Below are 12,803 nucleotides of genomic sequence, written 5' to 3'. Positions count from 1 at the left end.
AAGTTTCAAATGATACCCTGCGATGGAGACTGGCAGAAATCAGCCAGAGTTCACACGTGTTAATTCTGAATGGTTTTCTAATTTGCTGACATTTTATGATTCTAATATCAGATCAACTTCTCCGCCACTTGTCTAAGTTTTCAGTTGAATGGTACTCTGACAATAGAAGGTTCTTCAGTGCAATAAGGACGCACAGTTTACTATTCTCGGTCAGTGCGCTCAGCGCTGTTCCTTGTTTCTGTGGTGTAGTGATTATCATGTTAGCTTCACACATAAAGGCCCTCGGTTTAAACCTGCACAGAAACATTGTCAAACCCCATTCATTTCCGTGTGTGGAAAAGTTCCATGATTGACATTTTCTTTATTCATTTACATCAATCTTGAATTGCCCTTGAATTGAGTCACTGAGTTAATCTGCCGCGTAGAACCCCGGTCCCCAGAGCTCCAGCCTGGTTCTCTGCTTTACTGATCTGGAGCCAATTACACTATTCAACCACCAACCACTCCCCCAGTGAATCCACTGTACAATATTACCTGAATATAATAACTTTCAAGCATGTGTCACTTGCTCTGACATGTACCTCAAAATGCATTCAGGAGAAGCAGAAGTGCTGAAAATTCCCGGCACACTGAGCAGGGACACAGATGCTCCTATTTTGACTCGGCACAAATTCGTTCAATGGCGACAAATGCAGGTCAGAGGCTGGGATCCTGCAGCGAGTAACTCACCTCCTAACCCCACAAAACCTGTCCACCATCTACAAGGCACAAGTCAGGAGTGTGATGGAATACTCTCCACTTGTCTGGATGGGTGCAGGAACTCACCAAAGGCATTTTAGACAGCACCTTCCAAACCCAAGACCCCGACACCCTGAAAATTTCCTTCCCAACCACTCCCCATCCTGACCATTTTCACAGTAACTTCATTGCATTGTTAATGTAAGATTACTTGTGACAATAATTAAGATTATTATTACTTAGAAATGTATCGGCTGTGCCTTCACTGTCACTGGGACAGAATCCTGGAACTCCCTACCTAACAGCACTGTGGGTGTACGGACACGAATGGACTGCAGCGGTTCAGGAAGCAGCTCACCACCACCTTCTCAATAGCGAATAATTCTGGGTAATAAATCCTGGATGTTCACATCCCCGAATGAATCAAATGAAACTGACAAGACAGCTGCCTGAATCCACCATCATGGAGTCACCTGGATTAGTGAATGGAGATAAGTGAATGTCCACTCACATAGTCAACCTTTTTGAAAATGTTTCGATTTTCTCGGGAACGTATTGGTTCCCTGCAGTGTGAGCTCAGCTTCTTAAAGCAAACCAAATGTGAATGAATCCCGCCGTCTGCACCGGAAAGAAATGAAGAAAACATGTTGCTTGGCCAATAAGAAACAACATCAAAGGGCTCGCCCGGGATTTGAACCCGGGACCTCTCACATTTTCGTGCAGCACAAAACCCCGAAGTGAGAATCTTACCCCGAGACCAACGAGCCGGTAACAAGGAGCTGATTGAACCAAGAGATACTTTCATTGCCATCCACACCCAATCAGATATCTGCGGAAAATGCTGGGAAAACTCAGGAAGTCATGCAACATTTGTGGACAGGGAAACAAAATTCGATTTTACCTCCCTGACTTTCCATTAAAACCAAGACAGGTTAAAATGTGGAAAATTAGAAGCAAGTGAAATCCCGGAGGGAGCAACAGGACAACAGGAAAGGGCTCTGATGGGGGGCAAGTCAGGAGATATTAAATAAGAAAAGGCCTAGGGTTCCCTGGCCACAGGCTGAGGTTAGCATCGAATCAGAGAATAATTACACCACAGAATGAGGCCATTCGGGCTGCCGTGTCTGTGCCAGCTCTCTGTTAGCGCAATGGAAGAAACAAAGAAACAAAAGATGTGTCTGGAGGAGCTGTCAATGGCAGATTGATCAACAACTGTCGCCCGGACACAAAGAACAAGTGGAAACAAGATTCAAACCCAAATCAGCGATGGAAGTACACACAGAATGGGGGCAGCATTTACAGTGTGAGACTGTTGACCACACTCTGAGTGTGAAACTGTTGAACACAATCTGAGTGTGAAAGCTGTATTGAGCCCAGTGGAAAGATGCGCTGCTGTTCCTCGAGTGTTTGTTGAGCTTCTTTCGAACATTTCAGGAGGCCGAGGTCCGGCAAGTCAGCGTGAATATCCAGCTCTCCAGTCAGTTCAATTCTCCACTTTGGATATTTGATCAATTCCATCCCAACAAATTCCAGCTCAGACACTATCTCCCTGAACAAATTTCCACTTCAATATAAACCTACCAAGACTCTGGCACTTTGACACTTGCTGCCCAGCAATTGGTTTCAGTGTGTCTGACTTTCCCGAGCCTTCATTCCCTATTCAGTGGATGACAAAATGGAGGAAATGATTCACACTCTGCTAATTGTAACTCAGGGCATACGAGTAAAATCCGGTCAAATTGGAATGAAAGTGACGTTTTCCAGCTCCGTCAGCCCTCTTGCTGTCTCAGGCAGGATTAAAATTGGTTGTTCGAGATCAATCATCTCAGCTCCAGGACATGACTGCAGGAGTTCCTCAAGGTTGTGTCCTGGGCCCAGCCATCTTCAGCTGCTTCATCAATGGCCTCCTTCCATCATAAGGTCAGAAGTAGAGATGTTTGCTGATGACTGCACAATGTTCCGCTGATAGATTCCCTGCAGTGTGTTCTCAGGCTCTCAAACCAAACCTCATGTGAATCCACCTTGGTAGCAAAAAGGGGAAGGCAGATTATTATCTGAATTGCTATAAACTAGGAGAGCGGAATGTGCAATGAGACCAGGGTATCCTTAAACACCAGTCATTGAAGGTAGCTATGCAGTTTCAGCAGAGGGTAAAAAGGCAAAGGTTATGTTGGCCTTCAAAGCAAGAGGATTCGTTTACAGGAGCAGGGATGTCTTGCTGCAATTATACAGGGCCTTGGTGAGGCCATACCTAGAATATTGTGTGTAGTTTTGGTCTCCTTATCTGAGGAAGGATGTTCTTGCTGTAGAGGGAGTGCAGAGAAGGTTTACCAGACTAATTCCTGGGATGGTGATGCTGACGTATGAGACGATATGGAGTCAGTTAGGATTATATTCGTTGAAGTTCAGAAGAATGAGGGGGATCTCAAACCTACAAAATTCTGACAGGACTGCACAGGATTAGGGGTCACAGTCTGAAGGTTCGGGTGAGACAATTTGGAACAGAGATGAGGAGAAATTTCTTCCGCCAGAGAGTGGTTTGCCTGAGGAATTCGCCTCCACAGAAAGTCGTTCAAGCCAAAACATTGCATGTCTTCAAGAAGCAGTTAGATACAACACTTAGGGTGATGGGGTAAAAGGATATGAGGGAAAGGCTAGGTCAGGCTTTTGATTGGATGATCAGCCAGGATCATAATGAATGACGGATCAGACTCAATAGGCCAAATGGCCTCCTCCTGTTCCTATTTTCTATGTTTCTGTGACTAACCCCACCCTCTCTTCTGCAAAGAAATGAACAATCTCTGTGCCTTGGTCAAGAGAAAAACAACACTAAAAGGCTCTCTCCAGGATTTAAACGCCGGACCTCTCACAAGCTCCGAGACTGAACGACCCAAAGCGAGAATCAAACCCCGAGATGAATGAGCCACCTTCTGGGATCAAATTGAACCAAAGGATACTTTAATTGCAGTCCAAAGTCGATCAGCATTCTGCCTCAAAGACTGAATATGCTGCAAAAACCCAAGTGACATTTGTGCACAGGAAAACAAACTCATTTTCATCTCCATGACCTTTCTCCTTGGTTGCAGTCCATCCAAGGATGAAGATGTGTTTGCTTTCCCTCACCAGCATTCACTATCATACAGCTCCGGTTGTCAATGGGGGAAATACTTCCCAGTATTGCTAACTTGACTGTTTGTAACCGGGATCCTTTTGTATCGGGAGTGAAACGTGATCGTAGCTCACTACAGAAACAATGCAGTGTATGGAGCTGAACGGTCCACAGTGTCAAACCTTACTGTCTCATTGTGCTTCACGTCTTTCGGGCAGCACGGTAGCATGGTGGTTAGCACAATTGCTTCAGCTCCAGGGTGCCAGGTTCGATTCCCGCTTGGGTCACTGTCTGTGCGGAGTCTGCACGTTCCGTGTGCAGATTGAGATGAAAATCAACAACTCTGCGATTTTCTCTCCTGGTCACTGGGACCCTGAAGCCCAGCCCCCTACACAGACAAGCCTGTGCCGCATGCGCACTGTTCCTGCTGAAACAAGATGGTCTTCAAACCTATTCTACCCTGTGTGTGTGCTGTAAATTCTATGATCTTTCTTTGTGGAAGTCCAATTCAGCTGAAAAACACAGTCAAGTGGCAGAAAAACTGATCTAATGTCAGACCAGATTCGGAGCCGTTCAACATTTCACTCATTTGAACTATCTCACTGCAATGTGTCCAATTTCTATTCTGTTACTGCTTATCCGGGTTCTCCTCATTGTGGAGCTGGAAATGAGCGAATCATTGATGAGTTTATTGAAATCAAATAACTTCATAGCTTTCTAATGGGTTGTATTTAAATAGTCTGTTATTTTGATGTTATATTTTAAATGAATATTCATTCAGTAACACAGGTGTGGGAACTCACCGGATGTCACTAGTTCTGAACGTATTGGGGATTTCTTGTAGTTTCAGTACCCATTGATAACCTGAAACTGTGACAATGAATACTGATTGGGACAGAATTCGTGAGCTTCAACACGGATGGTCTCGGACCACCAACCATTGTCTTAATAGCTGACCAATTGCACCACAGTGATTGAGCCTTAGTCAGACACTTTTAGAAATATTTTTAACATCACTTTATCTCCCATTGAACAGTGTCTAACGGGTCGAGTAGGTGTTGGGATAGGCAGTCTTCTCCAGTGCCTGTAACAGAGAGGATGCTACATCAATCATCTACTCGATCACACCAGGAATAACCCCTTAATTTGCGCAGATATTCGCAATAGTTTATCTGTTGAATTTGTTAATTCATTTCAGTTGCGTAAGAAATCATTTTTCTTTTGCTTGGATGCTTCAATGGCGCTATTATTACCCAGCATTCCTTGCGGGTGTGAATGTGCCCTATTCACTGCGGGAGGTCGCGCAGGCGCAGTGCTGAACTCTCCGGAACATGCGCAGTGTCACCTTGCTCAGAGGCGGGTGAGAGCAGGAGAGGTTTTTGTCAATGGGAGAGAGCGGGCGGAGCGGAGGGAGGAATGAAGGGAGGTGAGGGTGGGGAGGGAGCGGAGGCTTCATAAACACCCGGGATGGCCCCAAGCCCAAATATCACCCGCAGGTCCGAAGTTTGTATATCGGAGGCTTTTTCCTGAGAATAGGCCCAGATTTGAAGACCATCGTGTTTCAGCAGGAGCAGTGCGCATGCGGCACTGTATTGTTTACGCAGACAGAGGGGCGGGGCTTCAGGGTCCCAGTGACCAGGAGAGAAAATCGCTGAGTCGTTGATTTTCATCTCAATCTGCACACAGCAGCTCGGACGAAACATACCTGAGTTAATGGATGGGCAAATGCTTGGCAGTCCGATGAACAAAAAACGTAAGAACATTAGAATTAGAAATAGGACATTAAGCTCATTAAGTCTGCTCCCTATTTAATAATTTGATGGCTGATCTGACTGTGGCCTCAACTCCACTTTGCTACCTGCCCACTCCACTGCCCCATACCCTTGACTCCCTTGTAGATCAAAACTGTGTGCAACACAGCCTTGAATATATTCAATAACCAAGCCTCCACTGCTCACTATGGAAGGGAATTCCAAAGACTGATGACCCTCAGAGAGAATACATTTCTCCATATAATGTAAAATTAGGGATTCCTAATTTTTAAACTGTTCCTTGCTTTTAGATTGCCCCACTGAGGGAGAACATCTTCCCAGGATCTACCCTGTCAAGTTCCCATAGAATCTTACATATTGAAATAATACCACCTTTCATTCTTCTGAATTCCAATGAGTACAGACCCAGCGAAGGGGGGGCGGCGAGGGTGTGTTCGGATAGTTAAATCCAGAGGTACCGAAGGACTAGATGATGGTTTCAGCAGTGGATGAACTGCGACTGAAGTTGATCGAGAGGTTGTTGGTGATGATGTGAATATGTTGTTGAAAACTCATCTTGGGGTGAAATATGTCACTATGGTTGTGAACAATCATCTTGCATCTCAGACAGTTACCAGGGAGAGAGATAGAGTCTGTGACTAAGGCGTAGCAAGGACTGAAGTCAATGGTTTTAGTCTTTCCGATATATAACATTTATCTCTTTATCCAGTGCTGGATGTCAAACAAGTCTGGACGGTGTATGACTTGGAGGTTATGGTGTTCATATTTACCTGTGATCCTGCTCCTTTTAGGTGGTGGAGCTTGATGGTTTGGGAGATTCTGTGACAGTTCTGGATGGGTTATAGAAATGTACAATCCTTCACAGGCCACCTGTGCCCTCCGCTCTCCACAACATCAACTCTCCCACTACTTCCCTTTCCCTCGCTCTGTCTTCTTGTCTCCTCAAGTAGAGATCCGGGACTGTGTAGATCCAGACCGGGAGGCAGGTTCCCTTCCCTGAAGGACATTAATGAACCAGTTGGGTTTATATGAAAATCCAGCAGTTTTCATCGTCACTTTTCCCCAGTACTGGCCCCACAAATGACCATAATTATTGAGCTCAACTTCACAACCTGCCTTTGTTTTTTGTGGGTTCTCTCTCATTCTCTATTTTCTGTTTGAAATCAGTTTCACAGGATATTAGCAGGAGAGGATTTGAAGTTGGGAACTGAAACGAAACATCACAGCAGGGTCTGACAGAGTTGTTCAATTTACCATAACTTCACTATCATCAGATTTGAACATGGAAGGAAAGAGCATCGTTCACAGTGGGGAGAAACCGTACACGTGTTCTGTGTGTGGTCGAGTCTTCAGTCGATCTTCCGGCCTGTTGAGGCCCAAGCACAGTCACACTGGGGACAATCCGTGGACATGTGGGGACTATGGGAAGGCATTTAGTTACCCATCTGACCTGGAAACCCATCGACGCAGTCCATTCACCTGCACTCAGCATGGGAAGGGATTCACTCAGTCATCCAGCCTGCTGAGACATCAGAGAGTTCACAATGGGGAGGGCCATTCAAATGTTCTAAAGGATTGACTCAATTATCCAATCTGTTAGGACACTAACGTGGTCACACGGGGCGAGGTCGTTCACTTGCTGTGTGTATGGGAAGGGATTCACTCAGTCGTCCCACCTGATGGCACATCAGCGAGTTCACACTGGAGTGAGATCATTTACCTGAGTGTGGGAACGGATCCACTCAGTTTGTCGACCTGCTGAAACACCAGCGAATTCACACTGGTGAGAAACCATTTATCTACCCTGTGTGTGGGAAAGGATACACTCAGTCATCCCACCTGCTGAAACATCAACGGGTTCACACTGAGGAGAGACCCAGGGGCTGGTTTAGCACAGGGCTAAATCGCTGGCTTTGAAAGCAGACCAAGGCAGGCCAGCAGCACAGTTAAATTCCCGTACCAGCCTCCCCAAACAGGCACCGGAATGTGGCGACTAGGGGCTTTTCACAATAACTTAATTTGAAGCCTACTTGTGATAATAAGCGATTTTCATTTCATTCAAATGCCTGATCTGTGAGAAGTCCTTTCAAAGTTCTGCAGAACTGACGTCCCATCAACGGGTTCACTCTGACGAGAGACCATTTAAATGCCTGTACTGCGGAAAGTGCTTTAAAAGCACTGGAGAACTGGTGACCCATCAACGTGTTCACACTGAGGAGAGACCGTTCAGGTGCTCCCACTGTGGGACTGGGTTCAGGAAATCATCATTACTCACCGTACACCAGAGAATTCACACCGGGGAGAAGCTGTTCTCCTGCTCCAAGTGTGGGAAGGGATTCACTCAGTCATCCCATCTGCTGAGACACCAGCGAGGTCACAAATGATTACAGTGATTGGATTTTCCTGTTAATCACATGAAATACTGGAGATGATTCATTTGAGTCTGTTTCTGCTGCTGTTAAACACCAGCCCAGTTATATGGGGACCCTGCCGCAATGGGGTTGGCCTTTGGCAGGACTGGAAATGCGGGAAAATCCCACCCAGTGAAACAATCCGATCAGTTGATTCTGCTCCTCTGCCTTCCACCAAACCACTCAGTAAAGCTGCCTCTAAAGTCCTTTCTTTTCCAAGTTCTTTCCCCTCTTTTTCTGCTATCTCCCATCATGCTCTCTCAGAGCTCATCTTGTCTGTGACACTTGCCTTTTGTTCCTTTGACCTGTCTCTCAGTAAACTGCTGAACATCCAGCTTGCTCATTTTAGCCGATATTAACACCCTGCTCTGTCTCTTGGTACTGTTCCTCTTACCTAGAAATTCACTGTCGTCACACAACCTAAAAATTAATCTTTGTTCCCACCATCCTTGAAATCTAATGCCCCATCTACAACCTCCCTTTCTTCTCTAAACTTCATGTACTCGGTGTCCCCCAAGGACCTATCCTCAGCCCCTCCTATTTCTCATCTGCACGTTGTCACTAGGTGATGTCATCCAAAAGCACGGTGTTCGTTTTCACGTGTACACCGACAACACCCAGCTCGACCTCACCACCATTCCTCTTCATTCCTCCACTGTAACTACATTATCAAACTGCTTATCCCACATCCAGTGTTTCCAATGCTCCTTATAGAGCAGTGGTTCCAAAGGACTGACAGATTGTAACTGTTACATCCCTGTTCTCAGCCACAGTAATTACATCCAATCAGCTTCACATCAATGTTGGGAAAAGTTGAAGCCAATTGTCTGGGACAAAATCAACTGGCAGTTGGAAAAATTTGGATGATTATTTCCAGCGTTTTCTGTTTTTAACACCGAAAGCTTCCCTGGATGTTAAGGCTGGGAGAGGTACTCTGGAAGGTATGGGGAGCTGGGACTTGTACTTGGAGAGTAACCAAAGGTATAAAACTGAAATAATCTGGAGTTAGAAAGGAGAAGTGGTCCCAAAAATAGAGCAGTCGGTGGCAGGACATCAGTTAATTTCCCTTTCCCCTGGAGAAAGCAATGTCTTGACACACTGTGTGTTTGAGACAAAGCTGATTTATTCAATAGACAGCAAGATATTAAACTCTAGCCCAGTTACAGAGGTCATTAACATTAGTATAAATAAACCCCAATTGGGTGAAGCATACAGGAGTGCAGTACGACTCCGTAGAGACGATGTGTGAAGAGTTCAGATCAGTCTATAAGAGGGTAATTTAGGAATCAGGTAACAGTGGAGAAGAATCTGTTGGTGCGTGTTCTCAGACCTTTCTATCTCCTGTCCAATCGGAGAAGTTGGAAAAGTGAATAAATCGGGTGGGAGGGATCTTTGTCGATGCTGCCCGCTTTCCCAAGGCAGCAGGAGGTATAGACAGAATCAGTGGATGGGAGGCAGGTTTGTCTGATGGACTGGGCTGTGTTCACGACTCTCTGAAGTTTCTTGTGGTCTTGGGCTGAGCATTTGCCATACCAGCCTGTGATACAGCCAGATAGGATGCTTTCTATGCTGCTCCTGTAGAAGTTGGTGAGAGTCAATGTGGACATGCCGAATTTCCTTCGTTTCTTGAGGACGTATAGGCGCTGTTGTGCTTTTTTGATCACAGCGTCGACGTGGGTGGACCAGGACAGATTGTTGGTAATGTGCACACCTAGGAATTTGAAGTTGTCAACATCTCCACCTTGGCCCCATTGATGCAGACAGGGGTGTGTACGACACTTCGCTTCCTGAAGTCAATGACCAGCTCTTTAGTTTTGCTGACATTGAAGGAGAATATTGTCCTTAAGCCACTCCACTGGGTTATCATAGATTATCATAGAATTTACAGTGCAGAAGGAGGCCATTCGGCCCATCGAGTCTGCACTGGCTCTTGGAAAGAGCACCCTACCCAAGGTCAACACCTCCAGCCTATCCCCATAACCCAGTAACCGCACCCAACACTAAGGGCAATTTTGGACACTAAGGGCAATTTATCATGGCCAATCCACCTAACCTGCACATCTTTGGTCTATGGGAGGAAACCGGAGCACCCGGAGGAAACCCACGCACACACGGGGAGGACGTGCAGACTCCGCACAGACAGCGACCCAAGCTGGAATCGAACATGGGACCCTGGAGCTGTGAAGCAATTGTGCTATCCACAATGCTACCGGTTCTCTATCATTCTCCTGGCACTGGTATGATGGTGATCTTCTTGAAGTAGGTGGGGATGGAGTAGGGAGAGATTGAACATGTCCGCGAACACATCTGCAATCTGGTCTGCAGGGTCTGAGTTTTAAATCCCCGTCCCACAAACTCTCCCTCCTCTCTGGGCTGAAATCCAAATAAACTGTCAGATAATTATTTCTGTATCCTTTTAACAAATTTGGACAAGTAGAGATATGAATATATTTGATAATTCACTTCATTCATGACTTGTGACAGATATTCATCTACATCACCCTGGTTTCTTGTTCTCTCCCTGACCAGTTAACGTCAATCAAATATGGAGAAGACGGAATCCACTTTTCGATCCCCGTTCAATTTCCATTCCTGGCATATGGAGTCCACCCCTCTCCCTGGCAACAGTCGAAGATAAAGTCAGTCTCTTTTTAATCTTTGTTTCACATTTGATCTCAAGATGAGCTTCTGACCTCATATCTGTGCTATCATTAAGACTGCTTGTTCCACTTATGTTACACCATCCGGCCTCTCTCCTGTATCTGTGCATCTGGTACTGAAAACCTCGGTCATGCCATCGTCACTTTCAGAACTGACTATCCCATATTCCTGGCTGCTCTCCCATATTCTAGCTCTGTGAACTTCAAATCATCCAAAAGTTTTAATTTACAGCAAATTCCTTTCCCCATATCATCCCTTGGCTTCCTGGTTTGCACTGGCTCCCAGTCATAGAATTTACAGTGCAGTAGGAGGCCATTCGGCCCATCGAGTCTGCACGGGCCCTTGGCAAGAGCACCCCATTTAAGGCCACACCTCCAACCTATCCCAGTAACCCCATCTAACCTTTTTGGACACTAAGGGCAATTTATCTTGGCCAATCCACCTAACCTGCACATCTTTGGACTGGGAGGAAACTGGAGCACCCGGAGGAAACCCACGCAGACAGGGGAAAACATGCAGACTCCGCACAGTCAGTAATCCCAGCCGGGAATCGAACCTGGGACCCTGGAGCTGTGAAGCAACAGTGCTATCCACTGTGCTACCGTGCTGCCCAAATTCTCATCCTAGTTTTCAAACCCTTCCGTGGCCTCATCTCTCCCTTTCTCTGGAATCTCCTCCGGCTCCACAACCCCCGGAGATATCTGCACAGCTCTGATCCTGGACTCTTGTACACTCCCGATTCTAATTACTCTCTGTCTCCACCTCACTTTCCTCCTTTCAGAAGTCTTACAACACCAGGTTAAAGTCCAACAGGTTGGTTTCTAATCAGGAGCTTGAAGGCTCCTTGAAGGAGCAATGCTCCGAAAGCTAGTGATGTGAAACAAACCTGTTGGATTTTAACCTGGTGTTGTAAGACTTCTTACTGTGCTCACCCCAGTCCAACGCCGGCATCTCCACATCATTCCTCCTTTAAGACTCTTTAAAACTCACATCTTTGACCAAGTTTTTGGTCACCTGCCCTAATATCTCCTTTTGTGTCTGGGTGTCTCACTTTGTTTTATAATGTTCCTGTGAAGTTGCCTGGGATGATTTATGATGTTAAAGGTGTTATATAAATATAATAAGAAGTCTTACAACACCAGGTTAAAGTCCAACAGGTTTGTTTTGAATCAAACCTGTTGGACATTAACCTGGTGTTGTTAGATTTCCTACTGTGCTCACCCCAGTCCAATGCCGGCATCTCCACATCATATAAATAGAAGTTGTTGTTGTTGACTGTAACCCTGACCTCCTGTTTTACAATATCCCATTGGTTTCACAACAAACTCAATCTCTGATGTTTTGCCCCCTGCGGGTTTGCAGCCTCTATAAAGACGGCGGCCGTTAACTCAGGCCTGTCACCGGGAGCAGGCCGCAGCTGTCCCGCCGCTCGATGCAAACCCGGGCCCGGAAACTTCTTATTGGGGTTTGCAGCCTCCATCGGGTTTCAGTGAAACCTCCTGGACGAGTTCAGCATCGGCACTGCGCATGCTCCAGCTCAAAATGCTCAGGGGTGATTGACGGCTGCTCTGCACCAATAGGAAGAGAGGGGCGGCACTGGAGGACTCAGCTGAGCGACTGGTCGTCCAACCAATCGGAGTGAATGAGAGGCGGGCCTGAGCCACGATCTCCCACGTGAGTAGGAGCATGCGCAGTGCCGATGATAGCTCAGGGTTCAGGTGGTAGGGTGGAAATCCTCAGCCGGTCAAATGCAGCCGGGTGAGTCATAAGTGAGGCAGAGAGCCGGCGGATGGGTCGGGAAGGTTCATAAGCACTCCGTGTAGGCCCCGAATACAAAGCTCGGAGGCGGCAGGTGAACCCGTGAAAGCTGCTCGGCTTCTCCCTGGAACAGGCCCGGGTGGACAAAGTGTCGCGAGGCGCATGCGTATGGAGCGAGAGCCCCGGGTTTGCTCCGTCTTTCATTCTCTCTGATTGGTTGGAGAACAGCCGCTCCCTTTTGTCCTATTGGTGCAGAGCAGCCGTCAATTACTCCCCGGGCATTGTGAGCTGGAGCATGCGCAGTGCAGATGAATCACCAGGCTGGGAGGTTTCACTCAGACCTGGTGGAGACGC

General features: G+C 46.6%; 1 protein-coding gene across 1 annotated transcript in view; it reads left to right on the top strand.

Annotated features, from left to right (window-relative positions):
• LOC140419035 (uncharacterized) overlaps positions 1–12,803 on the top strand; it is a 529,091-nt gene that overhangs the window by 437,888 nt on the left and 78,400 nt on the right. The gene's annotated exons all lie outside the window — the stretch shown is intronic.

This window comes from Scyliorhinus torazame, chromosome 5 (assembly GCF_047496885.1).
Source record: "Scyliorhinus torazame isolate Kashiwa2021f chromosome 5, sScyTor2.1, whole genome shotgun sequence".
NCBI lineage: Eukaryota > Metazoa > Chordata > Chondrichthyes > Carcharhiniformes > Scyliorhinidae > Scyliorhinus > Scyliorhinus torazame.
The sequence above is the reverse complement of the archived record's forward strand: the minus strand, read 5'-3'. Positions and strand labels throughout refer to the sequence as shown.